Source organism: Salmo salar, chromosome 16, assembly GCF_965601325.2.
Source record: "Salmo salar chromosome 16, fSalSal1, whole genome shotgun sequence".
Classification (NCBI taxonomy): Eukaryota; Metazoa; Chordata; class Actinopteri; order Salmoniformes; family Salmonidae; genus Salmo; species Salmo salar.
Window position 1 is genome coordinate 84,114,236 of NC_138306.1, and position 15,264 is coordinate 84,129,499.

The window sequence follows — 15,264 nt, forward strand, 5'->3', positions numbered from 1 at the left end:
GAGATGTATAAACTTGGTGGTTGCCATACATACGCATGTTTCCTGTTATAAGTCAGACCGTCCTGAACCTGTGCGCGCGTGAATGAGAATCTGCCTGAAAAACGGCCTTCATTCACCATTTATAGTGACAATAACGCCTTTTTTTGCTGTGTACTTTGGAAGTACTGGAATTATACCATGGTAGTTTCCAAATAGAAATGGCGAGTTTGATCAAATGTCTCTGGAGGTGTTGGCAGAATGTTTTAAACGTTTACAGTGACATTTGCTGTATTTGACAATTTCTGAAGAAAAAAAACTATTGCAAATTGTTGGGGACCTCTAAACAGATTGTTTGAATTCAATAATGTATTTTTCATATGCTGCACTGACCTCAAATTCTGAAACATTGTCTACTTGGAAACAAATGACAACTATAGTATAGGCCTACTTACAGTGGTATTCCACCCAGTGGTCAAAACCTGGTTTGAAAAGACGTCAGTATGACATCTTTTTATGACGTCTTATTCTGTCGCAAACTGGATGAAATAGGACATTTTTTAACAGATTTTTACTGACCAGAATCTGACGTCTTTTTCTGACCAACATGTGACCATCTGGTCATAATTGTGACCACTATATTATGTGCTATATTATGTATCCTACTGATCATAGTAAAGACCTCATCATAACCTGGTAATGACCACCTGACTACAGCTTATTACCTACACTCTTAGAAAAAAAGTGTTCCAAAAGGGTACTTCAGGTGTCCCCATAGAATAACCCTTTTTGGTTCTAGGAAGAACCCTTTTTGGTTCCACGTAAAACCCTTTTGGTTTCCATGTAGAACCCTCTATGGAAAGGGTTCTACATAGAACCCAAAAGGGTTTGTCATGATGCTGGCCTGTTGGAGGTTTATGACCCCCATAAATTCCTTTCCCCTTTTTCCTCTCTCTACTCTACCAATGTGACTATTGAAAATCCCTTCGTTAACATACAGAGTCTGGTGACATCAAAAGATGGAAAACGGAACCATATTTCGGTAATCCAACCAGTTGAAAATATGCGATGGGACTTAATGAATATGATGTCAGATCAGTTGACGTCTGAGACATGATTACTGACGATAGGACGACATAAACTGTATCTTGGAAAATCTACATATTCTAATTATCAGATTCACATGGAATTGTTGTGCAATTTAAATGTTTAAATATTAAACTATTTGTGAAAAGATGAAATGTAATTTTTAACTTCTTAATGAGAGAACGGTTTGTCAGAAGAACACCACTCTGCTCACTCAGAGGCCCCGCCCAAGTGAACAGACATGGGTTGTAAACTATGAAACACAGCCCTCTCTCCCAATCCTATATAAGCCCCTTGACGAAAATGTAACTTTCTGTTCCGAGGACATTAGGGCGACGGTGCTACGTTAAAAGGGCTCAGATAATAACCTGTTCCGAGGACGTTAGGGCGACGGTCCTACGTTAAAAAGGCTCAGATAATAACCTGTTCCAACGACGTGTGGACTTGAGGTTCCCACGTTGAAAGGACAAATACCACCTACAGAACTAAGCCAATTTTGGGGGCCCTAACGAAATTACGACCAATCTAATTAAGCGCAGCTTAGACTAAATATTTATTGCATTTTCCTTTTTCAAATGGGCGGTAATTTAGAATGCATAAGATACTGTATTTACGATAGCATAGCTTCTCCCTTTGTTACTCAGTCTTTCCGCTCTTTCACTCAAACCCCTCCCCCTTTTCTTTGTGTAACCAGCCGCTATATCGGCTCCGTTCACCAGGTCCATCAATGTATGATTGATTCTGTGTATATGTAAGTCTGTGCGATTATTTAGGTATTTAGTAAATAAATAATTAAACCAAATTTTGTATTGCTAATTCAATTTGTTAGCCAGGGTTCATGAAGATAACCAAGAATTTACAACTTTCAGATGAGACTAAACAAGGTGAAGATTAAATATTGACTGCTATTGATGTAGAAGATTACTAGGTCTTTAAGAGTTTATTCGGAAGATAACAGCTCTACAAACATTATTTTGTGGTTCCCCGACTTTCTAGTTAATTATTTACCTGATTAGCTTAATCAGGTAATATTAATTACAGAGAAATGATTTTACAGAATAGCATGTCATATCACTTAATCCGGCATAGCCAAAGACACAACAGGTTCTACCTGGAACCAAACAGAGTTCTTCAAGAGTTCTCCTATGGGGACAGCCAAATACGTTTTTTCCCCTAAGAGTGTAAGATCTGCAGAGGATGAAGTTGGACATTGAAAACATTGTTCATTACATTTCTATTTGTATCCATAGTTACCAATTAAAGTTAACCTGCAACAGTGGTGTGATGGGCTAGATCCTCATCAAGGACATCTGAGCACAGAAGGCGATCTGGAGCGTAGTGGTCCTCTTGAAGAGTGGTGTAATGGGTCAGATCTGGAGCAGAGTGGTCCTCTTGAAGAGTGGTGTGATGGGTCAGATCTTGAGCATAGTGGTCCTCTTGAAGAGTGGTGTGATGGGTCAGATCTGGAGCATAGTGGTCCTCTTGAAGAGTGGTGTGATGGGTCAGATCTGGAGCAGAGTGGTCCTCTTGAAGAGTGGTGTGATGGGTCAGTTCTGGAGCATAGTGGCCCTCTTGAAGAGTGGTGTGATGGGTCAGATCTGGAGCATAGTGTCCTCTTGAAGAGTGGTGTGATGGGTCAGATCTGGAGCATAGTGGTCCTCTTGAAGAGTGGTGTGATGGGTCAGATCTGGAGCAGAGTGGTCCTCTTGAAGAGTGGTGTGATGGGTCAGATCTGGAGCAGAGTGGTCCTCTTGAAGAGTGGTGTGATGGGTCAGTTCTGGAGCAGAGTGGTCCTCTTGAAGAGTGGTGTGATGGGTCAGATCTGGAGCAGAGTGGTCCTCTTGAAGAGTGGTGTGATGGATCAGATGAAGTGAAGACAATCAGCACATTACAATTTTATCAAGTTAATATTTTATAAGCAAACTAGAAAAGGACACTCTTGAAGAAACGTTGTACTCAGCCAGTTAAAAGTATTTCCATGGTACTAGTTGAATAATGCTGTGGCAGTTATAGCTTAGAGATGTATTTAAAAAAAATACTTTGCGTCATTCCCCAACACGGCTCAGGGGCATATTTTAGGACTTTCCAGAAGGCCCATAACACATCAACCTCCTGAGTTTTCATGACACTTACTGTAAGCATAAAAATATTACTTTTTTATGATTTGCATTATGTGGGCATGCAGAACATAACAGTAACACACAGTAAAAGATTTGTAACAGTGAGAATCTACTAAAAGTGGTAGCAAAGGCATGTTTGCTCTTCTGTCCCTTCATTTTGAAGTGGGACATTAATCCATTGGTCATCAATCAGAAATATTTTAAGAAAGAGGTTATTAAAATTAGACAGTAGTTCAATAATGAAAATGTTGAACTCCTCTCTAAATGGTCAAGTTTATCTTAATCCTAATACATGTTGTAATATTCAAACTTTTTTTATAAACACACAGCTCCATAATCCTGAGGTCATTGTCCTGGACAAGGTTCCCCAATATAGGACAGCGTGGCAGTCTTAAAAAACAAAGTTAAATGCAAAAATGTAAGTATGTGTAAAGAGGCAATAAAGCGACAGTAAAATATTATATTGTTCAAAAGGTTATGCGTCTGTCATATAATTCCTGCAACAAACAGTGTTAGAAATTGATGTAATTGGTATATCTCTTCCTCTTCTCTACTTCTGCATGTGTGTGAGTTTGAGGGAGCGAAAGAGAGAATGAGCAAGAGAGAAATGGGAGAAACTTTACATGACTCACCAGGGGAGGTGTTTGTTCAATCAGGAAACTTTACATGACTCACCAGGGGAGGTTTTGTTGAATCAGGAAACTTTACATGACTCACCAGGGGAGGTGTCTGTTGAATCAGGACACAAGGCTTTTGCACCTGAAAAAAAATCTGAGTTAAAATAGGATTTGATTTGCTATACAATGTTATATTATTAGAAGTGGTGCTTTTTCAATTAGATCTACTTACACTACACTCTTAGAAACAAGGGTCCAAAAGGTTGTTCAGCTGTCCTCATAGGCAAAGCCTTTTTGGTTCCAGTTTGAACCGTTTTGGGTTCCAGGTAGAACCCTCTGTGTCAATTACTATGGATTTAAGAAGGGGTGGTCCTGCGCTCTCAATTCCCTGGGATGTGGCAGAATAGGTCACTGGTAACTGAGTGGGTGGCCAACCACCTCTGTAGAGGCCATGCATCAGGCCATTGACATGTTTCAGGAACTGTAAAGACAGAGACAAATCAAGGTCTTCACTAAGTTACGCTTAGCCTAGCAAGTACATTGACTATGTTGCCCTTCAGCAATATGTCAGTTAGGCAGGCAGGCAGACAGACGGAGAGAGATAGAGAGAGATAGACAGCAAAGCATAGGCTATTTCCATTTCTTAGTCAGCAGGCTGGATAACTTCTCTACTCCTTCCCTTTTTTCCCTCGTCCATCCAAGTTAGAAGATTCCTGCAAGAAACAGACATTTAAGAATGAACAAAGACGTTAGAATGCGTGTTGAGGGGGAGTCGGGATATGCTAAATTTATGGTATTCTCAAATACAAAATACCCCAAAATACAAGGATCTCTGACGAATCAATAAAAACTTCACATTCATATTGGGAGTACAAGTTTCAAGAATTAGCCTAGCTTACTGTTTTACACACACAAGCAATCTAGGTTTCGTGTTTTCATGTCTCTCTCTTACACACACACACACACACACACACACACACACACACACACACACACTTAATATCAATTAACTAAACAGAAATCTAAATGGCAGCGCCTACAACAAGTCAAAATGGAAATGTAGCTACCATGTCCATGGAGGATTATCCTGAGAGCTAAGAGAGCGCTAGCTACAATTATCCAGCTAAACTAGCAAACTAGCTAACTGATAAGGCAATTTATATGCTTAAAGGTAATTATTAAAGAATTCCACCCTGAAACGTAACTATTAGTGATTACTAGTTTATGTAGCATGTATAATGAACGTAAAGTACTAAATGTAAGTCCAATAAGGTTCGGTAGAGACATGTGAGGGAGAGAAATGTGTGTGTGTGTGTGACTAAGAAGATACCGAGAACAATTAAACTGTGTATGACTTGACCTGGCTAGAACTCTGAGAAACTTACGATAGGACAGGGAGTCCTTTCAAGGTTCCTCTAATCTCGGGGGGATGGAACTGCCAGTTTGGTAATGATGAACAGTGGTGAGAACCATGGGGAAGGATACATTTTACCTACTGTTCTTGTGTATGTATGTGCGTAGGCTATCTACTGTTTGTGTGGAGGTATGTGCGTAAGTAGGGAGTGAGTTATAAAATGGCATGTCTTTGTATTGTGGACTTTCTCGTGAATAAACTGTACGAACCTTTAGCATAAGCTGAGTCTTTGCCTAATTATCATTAAACCCAGGGTCTTACAAACCTCGGGGATTGGTCAAAGCTTATTGATTGTTAGTTATTATCATTGGGATTGAAAATTCTTGTGACACTAACTACAGTAGCTAGCTAGCAAATAACTTATTTCCTTGACGTTCTTCTCCTCAACAAACCGTCACTTTACTTTCAAAAGTAAAACAAGAATGCAGGACAACAGGGATTATCACTAAGCAGTCAAATCTTTTCAAAGTTTTGTCTGTACATTTTGAGAAACTGTTGTTGATTTCCACCTGTGTGTTGTTGTGTAGTTTACCGGGAGCTCTGTCTTAACTGCCATATGGATAGTGATGGGGTGTCACGGCTGTTGTCGGTGAATGAGGACCAAAACGCAGCAGGTACGTGAATGCTCATCTTGCTTTTTAATTATCTTTCAAAACGAACATACAAAATAACAAAAACACGAACGATCAACAAAAACAGTCTGGTAAGGCACAAGGCGAAACACAGAACAATCACCCACAAATCACACATACAAACACACCCTAATATATGGAACTCTCAATCAAAGGCAGATAGACAACACCTGCCTTCAACTGAGAGTCCCAACCCCAATCAACCAAACATAGAAACACACAACCTAGACTAACCATAGAATTACTAAACATAAACCAAAACCCGGAATTACTAAATTAAACACCCTTTACACAAACACACCACCCCGAACCACAGAAAACAAATACCCCCTGCCACGCCCTGACCAAACTACAAAACAATTAACCTTATATACTGGCCAGGACGTGACAGTACCCCCCCCTAAAAGGTGCTACCCCAGAAGCACCTTAACAAAAAATAACCCCAAGCAACACCAACAAAAAGTCCCCTTTTCTAAAGGGAGGGAAGGGAGGGTGGCTGCCGTCAACGACGGCACTGTGCTACACCCCCCCTCCCCAACCCACCTATTTCTGGAGGTGGCTCTGGCTCCGGCCGTTCCAGGCTGTCGGGCCACTCTGGCTTCGCCGGGGGGCAGTCGGGGCAGTCTGGCAATTCGGGAGAGTCTGGGCAGTCTGGCAATTCGGGACAGTCTGGGCAGTCTGGCAATTCGGGACAGTCTGGGCAGTCTGGCAATTCGGGACAGTCTGGGCAGTCTGGCAATTCGGGACAGTCTGGGCAGTCTGGCAATTCGGGACAGTCTGGGCAGTCTGGCAATTCGGGACAGTCTGGGCAGTCTGGCAATTCGGGACAGTCTGGGCAGTCTGGCAATTCGGGACAGTCTGGGCAGTCTGGCCACTCCGGCAGTTCAGGGCAGTCTGGCCACTCCGGCAGTTCAGGGCAGTCTGGCCACTCCGGCAGTTCAGGGCAGTCTGGCCACTCCGGCAGTTCAGGGCAGTCTGGCCACTCCGGCAGTTCAGGGCAGTCTGGCCACTCCGGCAGTTCAGGGCAGTCTGGCCACTCCGGCAGTTCAGGGCAGTCTGGCCACTCCGGCAGTTCAGGGCAGTCTGGCCACTCCGGCAGTTCAGGGCAGTCTGGCCACTCCGGCAGTTCAGCGCAGTCTGGCCACTCCGGCAGTTCAGCGCAGTCTGGCCACTCCGGCAGTTCAGCGCAGTCTGGCCACTCCGGCAGTTCAGCGCAGTCTGGCCACTCCGGCAGTTCAGCGCAGTCTGGCCACTCCGGCAGTTCAGCGCAGTCTGGCCACTCCGGCAGTTCAGCGCAGTCTGACCTCTCTGGCGACTGTTGACTGGCGGGCAGCTCTGACGACTGTTGACTGGCGGGCAGCTCTGACGATGACTGTTGACTGGCGGGCAGCTCTGACGATGACTGTTGACTGGCGGGCAGCTCTGACGATGACTGTTGACTGGCGGGCAGCTCTGACGATGACTGTTGACTGGCGGGCAGCTCTGACGATGACTGTTGACTGGCGGGCAGCTCTGACGATGACTGTTGACTGGCGGGCAGCTCTGACGATGACTGTTGACTGGCGGGCAGCTCTGACGATGACTGTTGACTGGCGGGCAGCTCTGACGATGACTGTTGACTGGCGGGCAGCTCTGATGATGACTGTTGACTGGCGGGCAGCTCTGATGAAGACTGTTGACTGGCGAGGCTGGGTTGACGCACTTGTAGCCTGGTGCGTGGTGCTGGTACTGGGATTACCAGATTATGTACACGCACCTCCAGGCTAGTGCGGGGAGCGGGAACAGGACGAGTCGGACTGGGTTGACGCACTTCCGGGTCCGCACGAGAGACAGGAGCTGGAAACCCAGGGCTATGGAGGCGCACAGCCGGTCTAGATCTTACCTCCTGCACAACCCGCCTTGGCTGGATGGAACTAGTAGCCCTGTACGAGCGGGGTGCTCGTACAGGGCAGACTGGGCTGTGCAGGGGCCTGATGGTAGCCGTGCGTAGAGCGGGAGTTGGGTAGCCTGGTCCTCGGAGGCGTACCGGCGACCAGATGCGCTGCGCAGGCATCCTCCTACCAGGCTGGATGCCCGCTCTAGCACGGCACCTGCGAGGGGCTGGAATAACGCGCACCGGACTGTGCGTGCGTATGGGTGAGATAGTGCGCTCCTCAGCGAAACATAGCGCTCTCCACCCCATACGCTCCTCCATATAACCACGAGTAGCTGGCTTCCGGCTCTTCTTACGCCTAGCCAAACTACCCGTGTGCCCCCCCCCAAAATTTTCTTGGGGGTGCCTCTCGTGCTTCTCCTTCAGCGCGTACTTGGCCTCGTACCACCGCCTCTCTGCCTTGGCTGCCTCAATTTCCTCCTGCGGGCGTCGATAATCCCCAGCCTGATGCCAGGGTCCGGCCCCGTCCAGAACTTCCTCCCAAGTCCACTTCTCCCGCCAGTCCAACTCGAACTCCGTCTGCTCCTTCCTCTGCTGCTTGGTCCTTTGGTGGTGGGTGATTCTGTCACAGGTGTTGTCGGTGAATGAGGACCAAAACGCAGCAGGTACGTGAATGCTCATCTTGCTTTTTAATTATCTTTCAAAACGAACGTACAAAATAACAAAAACACGAACGATCAACAAAAACAGTCTGGTAAGGCACAAGGCGAAACACAGAACAATCACCCACAAATCACACATACAAACACACCCTAATATATGGAACTCTCAATCAAAGGCAGATAGACAACACCTGCCTTCAACTGAGAGTCCCAACCCCAATCAACCAAACATAGAAACACACAACCTAGACTAACCATAGAATTACTAAACATAAACCAAAACCCGGAATTACTAAATTAAACACCCTTTACACAAACACACCACCCCGAACCACAGAAAACAAATACCCCCTGCCACGCCCTGACCAAACTACAAAACAATTAACCTTATATACTGGCCAGGACGTGACATGGGGAGTCGACTTCAAAATAATAGATTCCTCAACTCTTTGCCTGTCGAGTCCTGGTGTCAACTCCCATTTCTGGTTGTCAAACTCCGATTTCGCTAGGAATCGATTCATCGACTTCTAAGATTCTGTATTTTTGCAAGGGATTAAACTATTTTCCGTAGTTTATTTAGAGAACACATACTCACGCATCTTTCACAGCAAAGAAAGGGCGAGGGAGAGAGAGATGGGAGGGGCACAGCCAGGCATAGGTAGGCATGTCGGCCACCAGGCAGACAATCAGAAATGTGTATTGGTAATCAAAAGATCTAGGCTATAGGCTATGGTATTGCTGTATTTCGCAATTTCTTGGCATGCAATCTCTCGCGCAAATTTCCAAAAATAGGGGCTATCAATGAGTAGATTGAGCAATTCTACACTCAACAGACCAAAGACCAAACACACACTAGTGAGAGAAAGAGGTGCAGGTGAGGGAGAGAGGATTAGGGCAGGAAGAGAGACAGTCAGAACCGTGCGCATATGCTATATCTTGGTAATCTCTATCTAGAAATGCCTCGTAAATTCACCAAAAGTACATTAAAATTGGCTATATATTACTCTATTAATGACTATGGCTTAGCTATTCTTCATAGTGCCAGTGAATTGAACATGAACATTGTCAAATGCATCAGTTTAATTAGGCCTAGATGTACAATAAAAAGTATTGTGCCTATAGCGTATTTAATGAAACCCTGGCGGGTTGTTGATGTCCTAGGTCCGGCCAGATAGCTTGGTCCGGCAGACCGGTCAGATAGCTTGGTCCGGACAGAGAAATAGGTCCGGCCAAATATGTCTGGCTGGCCAGATAGGTAGGTCCAACCCGCCAGATAGGTAGATCCGGCCCGGCTGGCCTGACAGATTGGTGGCTCCGGCCAGCCAGAGTAGCTAGGTCCAGCCAGCCAGATTGCTAAATCCGGATGGCCGGTCTGCCAGACAGCTAGGTATGGCCGGCCAGATAGGTAGATCTGTCCAGTTGGCCTGCCAGATTGGTAGATCCAGCCGGGCCGGCCAGGAAGGTAGTTTCGGCTTGATGGCCAAGTAGCTAGGTCAGGCCGGCCAGGTAGCTAGTTCAAGCCGGCCAGAATGCTAGGTCTGGAAGGCCGGTCGGCCAGATAGCTAGGTAAGGCCCACCGGCTGGCCAGATAGCTAGGTCTGGCCGGCCAGTAAGCTAGGTCCGGTCGTCCGGCCGGCCAGGTAGCTAAGTCCAGCCGGCACAGAATGCTAGGTCCGGACGGCCGGTCGGCCAGATAGCTAGGTACGGGTGGCTGATCTCAGACGATCCCGCAGGTGAAGAAGTTGGATGTGGAGGTCCTGGGCTGGCGTGGTTACAGGTGATCTACGGTTGTGAGGCTACGGTTGTGTCAAATTCTCTAAAACGATGTTGGAGGCGGCTTATGGTAGAGAAATTAACATTACATTCTCTGGCAACAGCTCTGGTGGACATTCCTGCAGTCAGCATGCCAGTTGCATGCTCCCTCAAAACTTGAGACATCTGTAGCATTGTGTTGTGTGATAAAACTGCAAATATTAGAGTGGCCTTTAATTGTCCCCAGCACAAGGTGCACCTGTGTAATGATCATTCTGTTTAATCAGCTTCTTTATATGGCCCAACTGTCAGGTGGATGGATTATCTTGGCAAATGAGACATGCTCACTAACAGCGATGCAATACATTTGAGAAAAATAAGCTTTTTGTGCATATGGAAAACTTATGGGATCTTTTATTTCAACTCATGAAAGATGGGAATGACACTTAACATGTTGTGTTTATATTTGTGTTCATTATGCGCTCCACTCTTCTCTTTGGTCTTTTAATAAGTAAACGGCAGGTGGTGCTACTGTCTTGACAAAGCCACAATCTGGAGTTGTGTTTCAGCCCAATGATAGCCATATTAGCTGAGGGATGGGGATGGAGAAAGGTAACATCACAAACATGGATACCGCAATAATACAAAAACATATATTATATTTGGGGTTAGTGTTGATTGAAACTAACCAATACCTGCACTTGACCCTCCCTCTGCTTAGAGAGAAACAGCTGCATGTGAGCTCTCACATTTTTCAACATGTTTTTTTACAATAAGATAGTTTTGGAGTTAGATAAACTTGGATTTTTTGGCAGGGACATATACAGGATGCTACCCTCCACAACATAACCTTCACTCCAGAACAACTCTCCAAACCTACAACCCAATTTTGAACAAAATGACCTAGAAAGGATTCCTTTTTCCAAGCTATACAGATGGTGATCTGGCAAACAAAGACCTGAGAACCTGGAACTGAGACAGACCAGATACAACTTCAATTTGCACTGAGGTGTGAAGTGAAAGGTGTCGAAGCCTTTGAGCCCAACAAATGGGCAGGTTATCCCAATCAAATCCAGAGGCCTTTGAAGCAGTTCACAGACCATCCAGCCATTTTCTACAATAAATCATTTCCAGAAATAAAAGCTTCTCCCAAGTGGGTGTGACACCTACTCCCGTTGGCTGCTGCTTGGATTCCACCTGGCGATCTGTTCACCGTCTGCCCTGGCTTGTCTCCCCCTGGCACTGTTGGGGCGAGTGACTCTGAACTTACAATGGCTAGCCCCAAGTCGTTATATATTTTTTCTTGTGCATTTTGCTATTTACCTAATGACTCCTACATGCTTTGTTGACGATGGACTTTCTTGTTTACCCACCCGTGGGACAGACTATGTTTGTTCCCACACTCGGGACTCTGACTCTTTACTGGTTACACAGACTTTTGGCCTCCCATCCTATTCTAACCACCTCTTGCCGGCTTTGTATTCATGTTACCTGATGCAATTGCTGTACAATATGATCGTTGCCATCTAATGCACATTCAAATATCATAAATCAGCACTGTAGAGCTCGCCCTGTCCTCTGCCGTGCCTTGATTGTATTACTGCTGATGATATCTGGAAATGTGCATGTACACCCTGGCCCATCTACGGTTGCTAGCCCCAATTCTGACTTGTGCTCTGATATCTGCTTTGGTGATTTCTGCTCTCATAAAAGCCTGGGTTTTCAGCACGTTAACACTAGAAGCTTATTACCTAAAATGGATCAATTGAAAGTGTGGGTTCACAGCTCCAATCCAGATGTGTTGGTCATTCCTGAGACATGGTTAAGGAAGAGTGTTTTGAATACTGATGTTAACCTTTCTGGTTATAAACTTTTTCGGCAAGACAGATCTTCCGAAGGTGGGGGAGTGGCAATCTTTACCAAGTTTTACAGCCTGTGTTCGTAATGGCTGCTCAGTGAAACGTCCTGTCCTGATTTGCCATAGACGCTTGGTAAAAAACTTTAATGAGCAAGCCTTCCTTCATGACCTGGCCTCTGTAAATTGGTATAGAATCAGCTTGATCCCCTCTGTCGAAGATGCTTGGACATTATTTTTTATATTTTCAGTGGTATTGTTAAAAAACACACCCCCATTAAGAAAATTAGAATTAAAACAGAGTTAGCCCCTGGTTTAACCGTGATCTTGCAGAGTTACTCCAGCTCAAGAATTGCATTTGGCGAAAGGCTCGGCACACACGTAATCAGGTTGACAGGCGCTTGTTCAGGCAAATGAGAAATAAGTGCACTCAGGCTATCCGGAAGGCCAAAGTTAGTTACTTTAAGGAGCAGTTCTCTCTCTGTGGGTCTAACCCCAAGAAGTTCTGGAAAACAGTTTAAGACCTGGAGAATAAACCGTCCTCCTCACAGCTGACCATGTCCCTTAACGTTGATGATGTGGTTGTTACTGACAAGATGCACATGGCTGAGCTCTTTAATCACCACTTCATTAAGTCAGGATTCCTATTTGACTCATTCATGCCTCCTCGTCCGTCCAACATTTCCTAATCGCCCACCTTTTCTAATGTGACTAGCCCCTCTTTTTCCCATCCCCGCTACAAGGTTTCTCCCTGCAGGCGGTCACTGAGTCTGAGGTGCTAGAGGAGCTCCTTAAACCTGACCCCAAAAAAACTTCTGGGTCAGACGGTTTAGACCCTTTCTTTTATAATGTTGCTGCCCCTATCATCGCCAAGCCCATCTCTGACCTTTTTAACCTGTCTCTCCTCTCTGGGGAGGTTCCCATTGCTTGGAAGGCAGCCACGGTATGTCCTTTATTTAAACGGGGAGATCAAGCTGATCCTAACAGTTATAGGCCTATTTCTATTTTGCCCTGTTTATCAAAAGTGTTGGTAAACTTGTCAATAATCAACTAATTGGCTTTCTTGATGTCTATAGTATTCTCTCTGGTATGCAATCTGGTTTCCACTCAGGTTATGGATGTGTCACTGCAACCTTAAAGGTCCTCAATGATGTCACCATTGCCCTTGATTCTAAGCAATGTTGTGCTGCTATTTTTATTGACTTGGCCAAAGCTTTTGATACGGTAGACCATTCCATTCTTGTGGGCCGGCGAACGAGTATTGGTGTCTCTGATGGGTCTTTGGCCTGGTTTGCTAACTACCTCTCTCAAATAGTGCAGTGTATAAAGTCAGAACATCTGCTGTTTCAGCCACTGCCTGTCACCAAGGGTGTACCCCAAGGCTCGATCCTAGGTGCCACGCTCTTCTCAATTTACATGAACAACATAGCTCAGGCATTAGGAAGCTGTAATAGCGTGTGTGTAGGTGGCAGGGAAGTCAGGCGCAGGAGAATCGAACTTGGTATAAATGGAGTCGTTTAACCTCTCTAGGGTCGGCGGGACGAAATTGTCCCACCTACGTAACAGCCAGTGAAATCCTGTTGCGCGTTATTCAAATACCTTAGAAATGCTATTACTTCAATTTCTCAAACATATGACTATTTTACACCATTTTAAAGACAAGACTCTCGTTAATCTAACCACACTGTCCGATTTCAAAAAGGCTTTACAACGAAAGCAAAACATTACATTATGTCAGCAGAGTACCCAGCCAGAAATAATCAGACACCCATTTTTCAAGCTAGCATATAATGTCACATAAATCCAAACCACAGCTAAATGCAGCACTAACCTTTGATGATCTTCATCAGATGACACACCTAGGACATTATGTTATACAATACATGCATGTTTTGTTCAATCAAGTTCATATTTATATCAAAAACCAGCTTTTTACATTAGCATGTGACGTTCAGAACTAGCATACCCCCCGCAAACTTCCGGTGAATTTACTAAAAATGTACTAAATTACTCACGATAAACGTTCACAAAAAGCATAACAATTATTTTAAGAATTATAGATACAGAACTCCTCTATGCACTCGATATGTCCGATTTTAAAATAGCTTTTCGGTGAAAGCACATTTTGCAATATTCTCAGTAGATAGCCCGGCATCACAGGGCTATCTATTTAGACACCCAGCAAGTTTAGCACTCACCAAAGTCAGATTTACTATAAGAAAAATGTTATTACCTTTGGTGTTCTTCATCAGAATGCACTCCCAGGACTTCTACTTCAATAACAAATGTTGGTTTGGTTCAAAATAATCCATAGTTATATCCAAACAGCGGCGTTTTGTTCGTGCGTTCAAGACACTATCCGAATGGTAAAGAAGGGTGACGAGCACGACGCATTTCGTGACAAAAAAATTCTAAATATTCCATTACCGTACTTCGAAGCATGTCAACCGCTGTTTAAAATCAATTTTTATGCCATTTTTCTCGTAAAAAAGCGACAATATTCCGACCGGGAATCTGCGTTTAGGTAAAAAGACGAAAGAAAATAAAGCATGGGGTCGACTCGTGCACGCGCCTAAGCCCATTGTCCTCTGATCGGCCACTTGCCAAAAGCGCAAATGTGTTTCAGCCTGGGGCTGACTCGATATCATTCAGCTTTTTCCCGTCTCTGAGAGCCTATGGGAGCCGTAGGAAGTGTCACGTTACAGCAAAGATCCTCAGTCTTCAATAAACAGAGACAAGATTCTCAAGGAATAGTCAGAGAGGGCACTTCCTGTAAGGAATCTTCTCAGGTTTTTGCCTGCCATATGAGTTCTGTTATACTCACAGACACCATTCAAACAGTTTTAGAAACTTTAGGGTGTTTTCTATCCAAAGCCAATAATTATATGCATATTCTAGTTTCTGGGCAGTAGTAATAACCAGATTAAATCGGGTACGTTTTTTTATCCGGCCGTGTAAATACTGCCCCCTACCCCCAACAGGTTAATAGACTTAACAAAACTCCAAAATCAAAGTTACAAGATAAAGAAAAGTGGGTACAAGAACCCGTCACGCACCAATACATAATACACGAACATACAAACAAACAATCTCTGACAAGGACATGATGGGAAACAGAGGGTTAAATACACAACATGTAATTGATGGGATTGGAACCAGGTGTGAAGGAAGACAAGACAAAACCAATGGAAAATGAAAAATGGATCAGTGATGGCTAGAAGATCGGTGACGTCGACCGCCGAGCACCGCCCGAACAAGGAGAGGGACCGACTTCGGT

At 44.6% G+C, this 15,264-nt stretch overlaps 1 long non-coding RNA gene across 1 annotated transcript; it reads right to left on the minus strand.

Moving 5' to 3' along the window:
- Nucleotides 1–1,987: 1,987 nt before the first annotated feature.
- LOC106577479 (uncharacterized) lies at nt 1,988–6,749 on the minus strand. The gene is made up of 2 exons (XR_014380994.1): nt 4,032–6,749; nt 1,988–3,941 (listed from the first exon to the last, which is right to left on the minus strand). It is a non-coding gene; the product is annotated as an uncharacterized LOC106577479 (long non-coding RNA).
- Nucleotides 6,750–15,264: the final 8,515 nt, after the last annotated feature.